Raw genomic sequence first — 15,431 nt, 5'->3', positions numbered from 1 at the left:
TATATATATATACACACACACACACACACACACACACACATATATAGGTATATAGATACGTATATACATAGATCTGTGTGTTTGTATAGATGTATAGATATGGTTCCTTCTTAGAAGTTGCATTCTGTAAAGACCCAGCAAACAGAAGAGCTGAGGAATGATTCAGCAATATTCCAAGGAAATACAGAATCCTGTCTCCCTGAGCCCATTGTTAACACTGTGTGTGTGTGTGTGTGTTGAAGGACACCTCATTTAACATATATGGTTGATTGATTAGCAGTGGGCTCATGACCAGCATCCTGGGAACATGTGCTCCTGTCTTTGTGGCAGGAGGCTTCTGGAAAGAGATTTCCTTCTTAAAAATAATACCCATCAGGACATGGCCCTCTTCTATACCACTTGAAAATTTTAGCTCTTGTAATGCCAGATTCATGGGACCCCAATAGACCTCCAGGAGCCCAATCCGATGTAAGCACACAAGAGTCTTTATTGCAAGCTGGAGCCTGGACTCACAACCGGTCCAACTCAGCGGTTCCAGGGAGTGAGTCCTGGTCCTTTGTTCAGTGAGACTTTATAAGTTTTGGGGGGATACTCTATGTGTCACAACATTACACAGCAAATCATTCCATACCACGGGAAAATTAAACAACATTGATTAGCACATTCACTGGCGGGAACAAGTTGGGGAGTAATGATTGGTTAGTACAAGAGGGGGATTCCTTTGAACTGATTGGTTTAGGCCATGAGGGGTGTACTTGCTAAACTACATGGTTTCCCAACATGTTATCAACCACCATAGACTATTGGGGATCATCTGGCATCCCAAATATTTTCCCTGCCTCATGCTGATTGGTGGTTGCTAGGGGGTTGCTATGGGTCTTCACCTAGCCTAACTGAGTCAGGGACACCTGGCACCACAGATCTCCTCTGTTATTTGCAGATAAACAACTCAGCAGGATGAGTGCTCTGTGGGTTTTTCCCAGGATAAGGGTCACGCACCTTTCCTTAGGACAGGCCTTGAGGTATAAGCTGGTTTCTCACATCAGTTTCTCACTCTCTTGCTGATCTGAGGCTGACTAAGCTAGAGCCAAATCAAGTTGCTAATGTGGCACAGCAGGAAGGAAGGACCTAGGTTGCTGATGACATTGTTGAGTGCTAAACAACGGTGGTTGCCTCTTTAACAAGAGATAAACATGTTCATGTTGTCCAAGGCATCCAGGGTGGTGTTTTCTAGTATTTGCAGTCAGAAGGATTCTTAATGTGTAGTGAAGAAAGGTTATTTCAGCTTAGTACATACCAGCTATGAGACAGATGTGGAAAATTAGCCAACAATTGGATACATGAGTGTGTAACTAGGATGAGAGGTCTAGCTTGAGGAAATAGTAAAAAATCATCAACATAAATATGTGACTATGTGCTTAAGTGTTGATGAGATTTCTTAGGGAAAGGGGTGCTTGTGGAGAACAGTCCAAGCACAAAGCCATGGGAAAAACAATATTCAAAGATCAAAGGAAGATGAACCAGCCTGGAAATGGAGAATGATCCACCAAAGAACTTAGGAGGGAAATAAGAAGGGAGTGAAAGTCAAGGAAAAGTGCTTTCTAGAAGGAAAATCAATGAACTGCCCAGAGTGAGAAGAGGATGGATAGGGTCTGTTGGATTTAGGCAGGGAGGTGACCTTATAGGTGGAAGCAGGAGTCAGACTGAAATGAGGTGGAGTGTGAGGATGGGAACACAGCTGGGTGTCAGGCATAGCTGCACACCTAAGGAAAGTTGGATGTTTGTCCCCATGCAGCTTGGATAAACAGGAGAGACTGCCCACTGCCACTTTTCTGCTTTGGATGCATGGTCAATATTGCTTTTACATTTATAATTATATCCTTCACAAATATTTTATTGGGTACTTGCTGAGCACACCCCATTAGGCCTCAAGAAACAAGATAATGCTGGATCCCTGTCTCTTCCTAGGAGCTTACAGTCTTGGACAGTAAGTATGTTGTAGGGACAAGGCACTGAAGACAGCAGGATACAGTTTTGTTTGGCTGCAGCCAGGCTCAGAGGGCACAGCTTTTGCTGTAATCAATCAATCCCCTGAACCCCAAGTTCAGGTAGTTTTAGAATTTTATACCCAGCATGTAAGAGGAGGGGCTCAGAAGTTCCCAGTCTGCACAAGTTCACATAAAAGCAGTTGTTTCTTTCACTGTTCTGGGCAAGTTAACTCTTCAAGGACAACACCTGAGAAGGGGAGAGCTTCTTCTCCCCCTTTTTTCCTCCCCCTGCCAGCTGTTACTCTGGAGCCCAATTGATAATTTCTCTTATCTTAAAAATGTAGACATCTCTGTGAAGCCCAGCTCAAGGCCAGAGGCTTATTTGCACATTTCTACAAACTACTCTACTGGATAAATGTTTGTGAAAAACTAGCAAGGGGGTGTCCAGAACCTGGAGTGCCAATTTCTTGCAGGCTAGTAGCCAAGTAAAATGGGGCAACATGAAAATAGGAAGCTTATCTACATTGAACTCTTTTGTAGAGACTCTTTTGCTGACAGTCCTAAAATCAGCCATGGTGAAGATTTCTGGAGAAGCCCAGTTCAGATTTTTTTTTTTTTTTTTTTTTGTGGAGGAGAGGGTGCCACTACAAGTAAACACTGTGCTTATCAGGTCGCAGGGCAGAGACTGTCATCATGAATTCAGAGAGTAACTTCCCAGAGAAGGCCTGGTAATGTTGGACAGAGTGTCTAAGGTTTCACAAAGGTGGATGATCTGGTGGGTTTCAAAGATGGAAATTGGACTAGGTGAGGGAACTGGGGGAGACTGCTGAAGCCAAGGTTATATCGGCCTGGACTCCTGATGACAAGTGACAAGAACCCAACTCAAAATAGAATTTTCTGAAAGGGGAATACTGGCTCCTAAATTTCAGAGGCACCTGGATCCAAGAACTTCAGTGAGGTCCTTTGGTATTCTCGCCTCTGAGCGTCTCCCCCAAAGTCTGTGTCAAGTCCACAAGGGACTCTTATGGTTTTCTTGAGTCATGTGTGGGGTGACTACTCAGGAGCCTATCTGAGACACTTCAAGAATGAAAATTTGATGCCATTGATGCTTTGGGTGGAACAATAGACATAAACTGGGACTTTCCTGAGAAAGGATGTAATGTCACAGTACTCTTCAGTCCATTTGATGTGGACACTGATGTTGGCCCTGCCAGAATCACATAATACAGCAGGGAGGTAGTGCTTCTGAAGTATAGTGCCACTGACAGATGAAGGAGGGACCTGCGGATGGGGGAAGGGAGGAAGAGGGACAGGAATGCTGGAATAACAAAATATAGTTGTCTATATCAGTAGTGAGTTGGCAGTTCAGGGATGGAGAGTTAAAAAGATTAAAAAATAAAGTGCAAATTTTGAGATCAAGATACCTAGATAAAGTTGAGACCTAAAATGTGAAGCAGAGAAGTCTGAGCTCATTGATTGATTGGTTTTGGAGACAGATTGTTGTTCAATAACTTGGTCTGTAAGACTGATGTTTGGGGAGAGAAATCAGAGTGAATTGCAGGATGTTTGGGGCAGGTTCCGAGGAGCTGACTGTTAATGTAGTCCATGTTGCTGAGGGAACCAGTGAGGTGGAGGTGGAAGGTGGGGCAGGGGTTCAGGGAGCAGTTAGGAAACAAGTCAGCAGAACTTCTCGTCTGTGGGGCATGAGGGACAGAAAGCGGGGAAAACCTAGCTTCAAGCTTGGAGAACAGAACTGGCAAGGCTAGGGGGGTGATCGCGGGCCATGTTAACAAGATGATGTAGGTCTGTCTAAGGCCATGTTGGATTTAAGTTGTAAGAATAGGAAAGACACAGAACTAGAATTGGAATAATCTTTAAAACCAAAACAACAGATGAAGTCTCCAGAAAGAGATTAAGACAGTCAGAACTGAGCCTGAGGACGCCTGCAGGGGAGGGTGGGAGGAAGAGGAGACAGAAGAGAATCCTAAGAGACGAGGAAAGGAGGCGGGTGACTGTCCAGGGGGGGACCAGCAGGTAAGTGACCAAAGTGGACAATACTCTGCTAATCATGAGAGAGGAGAACTGAAAACCCTTTAAGACGTTTGGCCAGAAGGTTTTTATGACTTCAGGGAAAGTCATTTCCTTAGTGCTGTAGTGCCCAGGACGGGCTGGGTTACTCTGTGTGATCCCAGCATCAAAGATTCCGTGGCTGGAAATGCCCACGCTCTGTTCTTGCTCAACGCTGCTCATGCCTCCCTCCAGTGCCTGGGATGGTGGAAACTCTGCTCGGGGAGCTTCTACTCACAGCTCAATGGCCACTGACACATGGTCCTGGTCCTAGTGTGTGCCCAGAAGGGGAGGACTGGCAATACTTGTTGAACACGAAAAATGATTAACCACATAGTGTAGCAGTCAAGGTCAGATTAGGGCTGAAGGAGGGGTAAATGGTGGAATGTGTTCCTTTCATTCTGGGTCATGGCATCTGCTCTGTCTTGGTGACACTTTCTTGGAATTAGACTATAAGGCCCCTGAGGACAATAAGGACAATAAGTGTACATGATGCTGATGTACTTTAAGTGGCAAAAATAGGTGGCATCAGGGCTTTACCACAAGGACTTGGGGGAGAACAATAAAACCAGAAGTGTCTCAGGCAGCCTCAAAATGAAGCAGTATGTCACTTTAAATTCTGAGTGGCTGCCTATGTGCTTGCAGATTATAGCTCATAATGAAGGTAGGGAGACCATAAACTGCTCAGCTCCATGTTCCTCCTGGAATCCTTCCTGAAGCACTTGCTTCCTAATGAACGGAGTCTTGCTTCCTGCTGGGCGAGTGGGCTGTAGAAGTCCTTGGTTTTCTGCTGGATGCGTTCCTCCGCTACAGTCCTGGGCTCCAGCGCAGTGAATCTGACAGTCACTAAGGGGGAACTTGGAGTAAAAACTGCCAACAGAAATCAAACTCTGGATTGCCCCGGACATGTGATGCAGAGCATAAATATTTCATGAACACAAAGACAGCTAGAGTTTTTAATTCCAGAAAGTAATTATAAGATAAACTACAGGAGATGCAGAGTATGATTTGCCTCATGATATGTTTGTAAGTAAGCCCCGTGGAATAAAAAATAAACTGCCCAGGTTCCCAAGCGAGTGGGAAGCAGCTGAACAGAATAGAGATGACCTAACATACTCTTCTTCCATCTCTTAATTTTGTGCTGTGATGTTATCCAGCATATGGGACCCCTTTTATGGCAAGATCTGGGTCACGTGACACGTGCTCACTCCATCTTTTGATAATAAGCCAGTGCAAGGACTTCTACTTCAATATCTTTCTAAATATTGTCAGAAAAGACCTGTCTTGGAAAACCCTTTGTTTAATGCCTCTTGGGTTCCCAGCAATGCAGGACCTGTGTCTGTCTGTTGCGAATGATTGTCCGTACAGATTTCTGCTTGTAACTTGAAATGCAAACACAGAATGAGAAAAGAGAAAAATGATCCGGCATTGAGAATGTGGTAAAGACACTAACCTTCACAGGGAGTTTTTTAACCTCCCTTGGAAGAATTCCTTTATTGACGCCAAGCAATCGAGACTGTGTGTGGATTTCCTTTACCCTCAGGTATCACACGCTTTCCATGTGCACCTGGCTCCCTGATCTATGAGACAGATCCAAACGCTCTCTGCCCAAGAGAACCTCTGGCCCCATAGGTGGTCAGAGTCAGAGGCCTCCAGAAAAGACACTTGGTCCCTTGCAGACTGAGCTGTGGCTGGTATATCTCAGGGGTCAGTGACAATTGAGGACAAGCAGGGGACATGTAGGGCTATCTAGGAGCTTGGCAGTAAATGCACCTGAGTGGAAAAACTAGAAAATCCAAAAAAGCAGTGTGGCACCTCTGTTGGATTCTTAACTTTCAAAGATACTGTCATCAGAGGAAGTGAGGTCTTGCCTTCTGTCAATCTCAGACGATTTTGATGTGAACAGGTGAACAGTGCAGTGGCCTTTGTCTGTGAGAAAACATCATTTTTACTTATTTTTAAGGCCTGTGGTTGAAAACACACCCAGCTGTTGTCTTAGAGTAGAGCAGCCAGGGCGACAAATGGCATAATGGGCATGAGATTGGATTCTTCCTGATTTTCTTCCATACTTTTCTAAGTAGACATGAAAGCACGCTGTGAGCTGTCAGCATTCACCTGAAACTTTAAACCCCAGTGAGGCGGCTGCAAACCTCTTGGTTCACAGAACTGTTGACATGCAGAGTGTGATCCGTGTGGTTGATGTGTGGATGATTATTTGAAATGGGAAGGTAGGAAATGGCACTTTGTTTTAAATTTAAATCTCTGTGCTGCATTTATTGGGAGAAAGAGGAAAATCATTTTGGACCAACTTGGGATATTTGTGGCCACCCCTTTTGCCTTTGTAAGTGACAGGCAGATACTCTTGCCATGGCTTGGGAAGCGATTAGCCCTTTTCCACCAAGTGATTATACTCACACTATATGATTTACAACATTGACACATCAAAAATATCATTCTTAGCTGGGCATGGGGGTGCAAGCCTGAAATCCCAGCTGCTTGGAGGAGAAGGATCACAAGTTCAAAGCCAGCTTCGAAATTTAGTGAGACCTTGTCTCAAAATAAAGATTTTAAAAGGGCTGGGGTGTAGCTCAGTGGTCCAGTGCTTGCCTAGTATGTGCAAGTCCCTGGGTTGCATCCCCAGCCCTGAAACCAAACCAAACAAAACAAAAAATGTCATTCTTGGTTTCCAATGCGTTTCTCTTCTGAGCTCTTCTGGTCCCTGCTTCAGGATTCCAGGCGCCCCTCCCTGAGGACATGGGATAAAGAATCACAATGTGAAGTCCTCAGTTTGTTCCCAACTTTGTTTTGGATCCCGGGTGGGTTCTGAATAAGTAATATTCATCCCATTTCCCAGTGACTCCATGTGTGTTCCCGGCCAGGCCCCTCTGCTACCCTTCCAATGTCTACATTAAATATTGAAGCCCTGGGCCCTGGTAGCTCCACTCTGATGCAGCAGCAGAGTTTTCGTGGAATAACTCCCACTGGTTGGCTGCTAGGAGTGTTCATTATTTTAATCTATGCATATTGGCTAGGATTGCAACATCGTTTCTTTTCTCCACCAATATTAGTTTGAAATTGAGAGAGAATCGATTCTCATGCCTCCCGCCCAGAGGAGAAGGACTTATTACCTCTGGCTGCCACACCTAATGGTGGCGCTCACTCCACAGTCTTCAGGTGCACCTTGCCCTCTGGGCCCTGGGAGGCGGTTCCATGTGGTTTGCAAGGCTTGGGGAATACCTGCTTCAAGCAAGGCACTTTGCTGAATGCTGGGCTGAGTGGGGGGAGCAAAGGATCATAGCTTCTAAGAGGCCTGGAGAATGAGAACATGTATGTTGAAGAGAAATAAATAAGGCAGCTTAGATCAAAGCAGTGCCTAGCTCAGGTGGGAGGGTTTGGGAGACAGCTGACAGAAGAGATCTGCAGGAAGGAAGACATGTTTCTGGCGTAGCTGGGGAAGCTGCTCCCAGGAAGTGTGTGGGGCAGGATGGGTAGTCAGCAGCATAGAGAGGATGGGGGGTCCTCCAAAGATTTCCAGGCTCTGCAGTGAGCCGGCCAAGGTTGGCTGGTCAGCACCCCTGCTGTGAGCACTAGCATTAGTCTTTGAGGGAAATGAAATTCCCAACAGTTTTTTCTAGAGTCTGACTTTCAAATGAAGGGTCCCATCCTCGGGTTTCTCTGAGTGACTCAGTTCATCTCAGGATTGCTTACACATACCATGTTCTCTCTGGCCCACGAATCCTCTTTCCGCTGCTGAGAGTCAAACCCCAGGCCAGCCAGAGCCAGGTTGGTTTGGCTGTTCCAAAAGCACTATGGTTAGATCTAGAGAGTTCTGCTGGAAGGGGAGGAGTGAGCTTGTGCCCAAAAGGGAGGGCAGCAGGAGGCAGGTGCAGACCTCCTAGGCAGCAGCCCCTGCCAGCCCTCATCCCACAGCATGGTGGCTCCCTTGACTGGGCTTTGGAAAGGACTCTCGTGTCCTCTCTGCCAATGACTGTAACTACAAAAGCAGAAGCTAATTGTGGCAATAAATTAGCAGGCCCTGGCCAGTGCCAGTGGGTGTCTGGGTCACAGGCAGAAAGGAGCAACAGACTCCTTTCAGTTGCTCTGCTCTCCTCCCCCAGCTCCTCCCCCCTCCTCAGCTGTCCACTGCTGGCCGAGCAGAGGCAAAGCCCAGTGCTTGACAGCAGCTTCTCTAATTCCTCTGTAGCTCTTGGCAAGTGCTCAGCTGGCCAGCACTTGGACTCTGTCAGGCAGAAGACACCCTTGCTTAGGGAGGCCAGTGCTATGTCTTCCACACGCCAGGGTCCACCTGGATGACCAGCAGATCTGTAAAAAGACTCTGTCCTGTGAGCACAGTGGCACTCACAGGACACTGGTCCACTTTTAGCAGCCGCTGGCAATCCTGCTGCTGAAGCATGAGATCAAACCAACTGTGGCGGGGAGGGATGTCACAAAGAGGTGCGTTCCCATCTCCCTAGGATTCAGTTAGGAATTTGGTCCTAAGGGCTCTGAGTTTAGCTGAAGAATAACAGAATCTGTCATCCTGTACTACTTTTTTTTTGTTTTGTTTTTGAGATGGGTCTCTCTGTGCTGCCTAGGGGCACTTGAACTCTTGGGCTCAAGTGATCCTCCTGCCTCAGCCTCCTGAGTAGCCAGCAGGGACCGCAAGCATGCATCACCATGCCCAGCACCTGTGTCACTTCCTTTAGATGAGCAAGTGGACCAAGGGCCTGGAAACCATGTGGACTGTGCCCAGTCCTTCCTGGGCTTCCATGAGAGCCAAGCCCTTCCCGTCCAATATCTCTAGGCCTTTTATGCTCCTCCAGAGAGGGCAGCACAGGACCTGCTGAAAACCTTTGCCCACCGGCTGTGAGTGTGAAGCGACAGAGCACCACAAGCATGGAGTTTGACAGGGTGACATGACTGCTGCCCTCTGTGTGCAGCCACCCCTGGAGAGGCCTGAAACATATGAGGGCTGTCACTGTCAGCAATGGGGAGTTGGACTGCATCCGGTTCCTCGTCCTGTTCTCCATCCTGTTCTCCATCCAGAGCTCCTCTGTCTAAGGGCCTGTTAGCAGATCCAGGTCACGAGGTCAGGTGATGAGGCCACTTGGATTCATGTGGCTCAACACACCCCCCATCCTGCTCAGCAGCCATCCTGTCAGACCTCTTGCCTGCCCTGGGCCCCCCCTCGCCATGCTTCACTCCCATCTTCTCTCTGGGAACCCGGAGAGCTCAATAGCGCAGTGCTGCCTGGGTATCACATCCTTTGTGGTTGGCACGGCATGCCAAGCGCCTCCCATCAGCTGGCTCAGCACAGTCATTAGAACCCCTGGGATGGAGATCCATTCCTGTTAAGTCCAAGGAGGGATGAGGACAGAGGATGGCAGGACCACTAAGTTGGTGCAGAAAGAACCCAGCAATGTAGCTTTTACAAGATGTAAACAGATCCAGGAACGAGGAGAATGGAGCTCAATAAAAACAGGCACGAACAAGGTAAATGAGCAATTATGCCTCCGTCGCTTTGGGAGCAGAGCCCTGTGACAGCGCTGCGCCTTCCTAACCCTGTGAATCCAGGGACCGGCGTTGGCGGGATTCAGCCTTCGTGAGCTGGGTACACAACACATTGAGATTGAACGTCCTGCTCACCGGGGCCCATCCCTTCCCATTTGCCTGATGTCCTCCTTCAGGGTAAAGGCATAAAACACGCTGAAGTTCTTTACCTTCTCCCCTTCAGGAATAATTGGCAGTTACTCAGCTCCCGCGGGTGGCATAAACAAGCCCTGGAGACCAGGCTACTGTCATTAGAAAGTACTGGTTTTAGCTGGATTGAGCTAATGCAAACTTGTAGACATGGTGAAGAATGTCACGGTGTGCCCTCAGCACAGTCACAGCACTCTGCCCTAACTTGTCACCCAGTGGAAAGGCCAATTTGTTCTATGACTGAGCACATGGAGGTTAGGAGTCCCCTTACCCTTAGGGATATGTTCCAGGACCCCCAACGGATGCCTGAAACTAGGGGTAATGCCAACCCTAAACATGCTTCCCCCCCATGTATGTGATAAAGCTTAATTCATAAATGAGGCACCAGAAGAGATACCAGTAATAGCAAATAATAAGAGAGAACAATTATAACAATATGCTGCAATAACAGGCAAATGTGCTCACCATCTCTCAATAGCTTATATTGAAACATGGCTGTCCACAATAAATTTGTTGGCCAATATGTCCTTTCTGTACTTAGAAAAGATGTGACCAAAGTTTGCTTCTCAGAAAAATATATGTTCATTGCCGAATGCCAATATCTCGGCTTGGCACAGAATCACGAGCCACCACACAGCTTTGTAGGTTCAAACAGCAATTCTTTATTCCCGATCTCACACCAGCCTCCACACACGTTCAGGGGCAGTCTCTGTCTGCCCGCACAATTCACCTACTCCACAAGGCTATTCCCAAATCCCATTTGAATCTCACGAGAACTCAACGGGAACAAGCAGCAGGAACACCCTAATCCCAGCAGCTATAATCTTCAACCTCAACTTCCCTAAAACCCATATTCTTAAACCAGGAAACGCCTTAAACCGGGAACACCCTACACCCAAGGACCGGGATACTTCCTCAAACCTGCAGGATACTTCCTCAAACCTGGATCCACCCTCGATCACCTTGAGCAGGGTCATCTTACTAAAGCATACATGCAATGTCCCATCAAATGTCCTAAGCAGCATGGGGTACGCCGGCAAGGAGATTTTGATGCGTCATACCTACTTGGTAATGGCCCTCAGCAGTTCATCTTCTTTTCTTTCTTCTTCTTCTTCTTCTTCTGATCCTGGGGATTGAACCCAGGGATGCTCTACCACTGAGATACCTTCCCAGCCCCCAGCCCCTTTTTTTGAGACAGGATTTAGCTAAATTGCCCAGGATGGCCTTGAACTTGTGATGCTCTTACCTCAGCCTCTGGAGTCGCTGGGATTACACGTGTGTGCCACAGTGCCCAGCTCACCATTTCACTTAAAGGAAGCACTTTATGATTTCTCTTTGACTTACTGAATTACCAGCATCATGACTGTTAGGTTTTAATAAGTAAAATTAGGGTAATTTCCAACACAAGCATCATAATATACCATGCAGTAAACTAAGATGGCTACGCAGCGACTGCTGGGGCGGGGTGGTGTATAGATGTGCTAGACGAAGGCATGAGTCACGTCCTGGGCAGGATGGAGTGGACAGGAAGCGAATTCACCATGCTACCCCAAACATGATGCCATTTTGGTTTTGTTCTTGTTTTTTATTTATTTATTTTTATTTGCTGGGGAGTCAGTATGCAACGCTTAACACTTGTGAATTTTTTTATTTCTGGAATTTTCCATTCAATATTTTTGGACTTCTGTGGACCTCAGGTGAGTAGAACTTTGGAAATGGAAAGAGGCATATGTGTGTTTATATGTGTTAAACATAAACTGTGTGGTGCCCAGGACCAAATCATGAGACTGATTAGCTGGGGGTGGGAGGAGTGAAACTCTCTGACTCCTAGAGCATTATTGAGAATGTAAAAAAAAAAAAAAAAATACCATGACAGGAAAGCAACTCTGTGTACAACTGTTGGTCACTTGATAAGCCATGAAATTTATATAGGCTCATGCCTGTGATCCCAGTGACTCAGGAGGCTGAGGTAGGAAGATTGCAAGTTCAAAGCCAGCCTTCTTAGTGAGGCCTTAAGCAACTTAGTGATACCCTATCTCAAAATAAAAAATAAAAAGGGCTGGTGATGTGGCTTAGTTATAAAAGCTTATCGGGGTTTAATTCCCAGTGCCAAGAAAACAAAAAACAAAAAATTTTTTAAAAACAACAGCTCAAGGTGTTAATGATGTGTTGGACAACAGGATTCTTTGACCTTTTTAATCTTGCAAAACTAAAACTCTGGCTCCATTAAGTGACTCCACATTGCCCCTCCCACCAGCCCCTGATGAAGACCAATCTGCTCTGTTTCTCCAAGTTGTGAACTAACGAGACACCTCACATGAGTGAAATCATGCTGCGTTTGTTTCTTTGTGACTTGTTTATTTCACTTAGCATAATATCTTTGAGGTTTTCATTCATATTTTATGATGTGACAAGATTTCCTTCCTTTTTTTTTCTTTAGTTTTTGGTAACAGGGATTGAACTCAGGGGCGCTTTACCACTGAGCCACATCCCCAGCTCTTTGTTATATTTTATTTTGAGACAGGGTCTAACTGAGTTGCTTAGGGCCTTACTAAATTGCTGAGGCTGCCTTTAAATTCACGATCCTCCTGCCTCAGTCTCCTGAGTCCCTGGGATTACAGGCGTGCACCACTGCACCCATAGATTTCCTTCTTTTTGAAGGCTGAGTAATACTCCATTGTACATAGGTCATATTTTGTTTACTCATTCATCCTTGGTGGATACATGGTTGCTTGCATGTCTAGGCTGTTTTGGATGCTGTCGTGAACATGAGGGTATGAGATCATAATTGCTTGTTTTTGTACAGAAATGCCCCGACCTTCCAAATAAGAGCTTTCTTAAGCACTAATGTTCTATTACTAGATTTTGTGCCACTAATATTTTAAGCATCCTTTTGGAGGCTGCGTGTTGCTCCTTTTAGATGAACAGGAGACTTTCCTCTGTGAGGTTCAGGAATGGAACACACCAGTCAAAGCTACCACCTTTTAAATTCTCAATCGCTGTGAAAAAGGAAATGAATTCTGGTGCAAACAGAAAAATAAGCTTTGAAGTCAGGAGAGGCGATGGAAAGAAAAGTGAGGTTTGCCTGGTGTTGCACCTGCTCCTGTCCCTGAGGTGATCATCTTCAGGGAGGATGACAGCAACAAAGGCTGGGAGAGGTCACATCAGAATCAGGCCTGGAGACTGGTCCCTGCTCAGTGGCCAGACCCAGTGGCCTGGAGGGGCCCTGCACTCAGCTTACAATTCCCCCTCTAGGTAGCCAGTTGCAGGCCATCTTGGTCGGAGAGTAAATGGAAGCTCCATCTGCCCCAGTGAGGGCTCGGAGGATGTGCTGGGCAGCATGATCCACGAACTTCCCTCTCAGATTTTCCTGACCCCACAGCCTGAGTCTCCTGCCTCACTTCCAGGCTCCAGCCAGAAATTAGTGCCTGAACAGCCTTGGTTGGCAAGCAGCTTGTTCACACACGACAGGGTGAGTTTGAATCTGATGGATAGAGACATTCTACCCCAGAACTAGAGCCAACAGCCCAGACCATGTCAGCCTGCCCTAGGAAACTGACTGATCTGCACTCAACATACCACCCACAGCTATGCAGGAAAGCAAAAAAGAGTCGGGAGCAGTGGGTTCACCTGTAATCCCAGGTGCTCAGGAGGCAGGGCAGGAGGATCACAGGTTCAAGGCCAGCCTGGGCAACTTAGGAAGACCCTGCCTTAATAAAAAATAAAAAGGACTGGGGATGTAACTCAGTGGCAGAGTGCTCCTGGATGGATGGATGGATAGATAGATAGATAGAGCAAAAGAGAAATGAATGCATGTGAATCCGAGCCCAAGTCCTCACTGATTGCTCTCTCCTGTTTTCCCTTCTGTCCCCTGTGCTTCCTGAAAACTGAACTACAACGAAATGCAGCATTTCTGGACACCTCAGCAGGCATGCCGCTCTCCCACACACTAGCATGGGGCAGGCTGGAGTTCTGATTACAGACTCACTAGTGCTTTAAGGAGGAATCCCCTGATGCAGAGCAGGAAGGACCCAAGTTGTTTTGGGAGGTCACAACCACCCCCATTGACTCTAGTTAGCCACCCTGAACTTCCAGCATCCCTTGACACCCACGTGGAGTCCTGCTGCGTCTAGAAGATCACCACTTCTTCTATTTAGCAAAACTCTTCCTAAAGCAGCCTCACTTCCATTACTGTGCTTGGTTAGTCTTGGATATTCCAGGACTTATGGGCCACTGACTAGTCTAGTGATATGGTGTCCTTTTGCCCCGAGAGTTTGAACAGAGTTATTCAATAATATCTACCACTCAGTCGTCACTGACTCAAGCCTAGGGCATGCCAAATTCCCTCAGTTTCCCAGAGTACCAGCTACAAGCTTGATTCTTTATGTCCCATGGTCAGATGGTCCTATGTCCCATCTCTCCCAGGGCCAAGACAAGCTTGTGTCTCTAAGGAGCTAGTCCCCTGTTCCTGCAGGCCAGTGCCTTCCATAACATGTCCCCGGCCCACTGCCACCCCTCGGCCGTAAAGAAAGCTTCTCCTCTAAAGAGGGGTCACACAGGACTCTGTGTTTAAGGCTCAAAGCTGCTGCCATGTCCCTCCAACAGAGGTGCCAGCTTCTTTTCCAGCAGGAAAGCAGAGTCGCTCCTAGTATATGTTGACTCCCTCAGGAGGATCTCTCCAGAGGTCCTTCAGCCATTGGTCCTTCTGGGAGGGATGCTGAGCTGGGGACTTGGCGCTGGTCTTGCTGCAGGAGGCTGGACCTGGGGCAGCAGCGGTGGCTTGCTTATCTCTGGCTCTTGGTCCCGCACAGGCTTGCTCTTGCTCCACGTCAGTGCTGCTCATTGTGCCAGCTCTGGGGTGGGCAGCATCCCAGCTTCCTGGTCACTTTGGGTGTCCTCTGTGATAGGCACTATCAGGCAGTGACACATGCTGGTAACGTGGCTGGGAGAGGTGCTGGTGTCCCCAGGTAGCAGGTACCCACCACGACAGCCTGCTGGAGGCTGTCCCAGATGCAGCCCCTCCACCTTGGGATGGGTGACTGTGGGGCCACCTGACCCATCACCTGCTGGAATGGGTCCAGCAGGAATCCACTCATGAAGGAAACTGTAAGCTGCATGGTCACTTCGTGTCCTGTGGCCAGACGCTCCTCTGTCTTGTCTTTGCCAGGGCCAATTAGCATTCCCAGAGCTGTTGGGAGGTTCTCTGCTGGGATGTCCAGGGGGTGGGGCCAGACGGATCTCGTTCTAGAATCCTGGGCATCTACAATAATTCTTCCAAGGGGGCTGTCGAGAATATAAGGGGCTGTTGTCTATAGAAGGTCTTTTCCCTGAAGACCAGTTCTGAAGGCTGCCACTCAACTGCGATGGCTGCAGGCACCACAACCTGCATCTGTGCAGACCGTCCTGCCGTGGCCCCACTCAAAGATGGCAGCCTTTGGTGTCACTAAGTACATGGAAATAAGCATTGCTCCCAGGAACAATATGTGCTGCCTCTGGACCCTGAGGTGTCCAAGACCAAACAATCCCCAAAAGTCTCTCCAGCATGGCAGGTCTCTGAATCTTCACAGGGTTCCTCTCCCACCCTCTGGAGACCATGTATTTCAGCAAAGCCTTCAATGTACTTGCCACATCTTGCTTTTCTGTTCCTAGCAACAGTGTGTCTTCGATACAGTGGAC

This window comes from Urocitellus parryii, chromosome 9 (assembly GCF_045843805.1).
Source record: "Urocitellus parryii isolate mUroPar1 chromosome 9, mUroPar1.hap1, whole genome shotgun sequence".
Taxonomy (NCBI): Eukaryota; Metazoa; Chordata; class Mammalia; order Rodentia; family Sciuridae; genus Urocitellus; species Urocitellus parryii.
The sequence above is the reverse complement of the archived record's forward strand: the minus strand, read 5'-3'. Positions refer to the sequence as shown.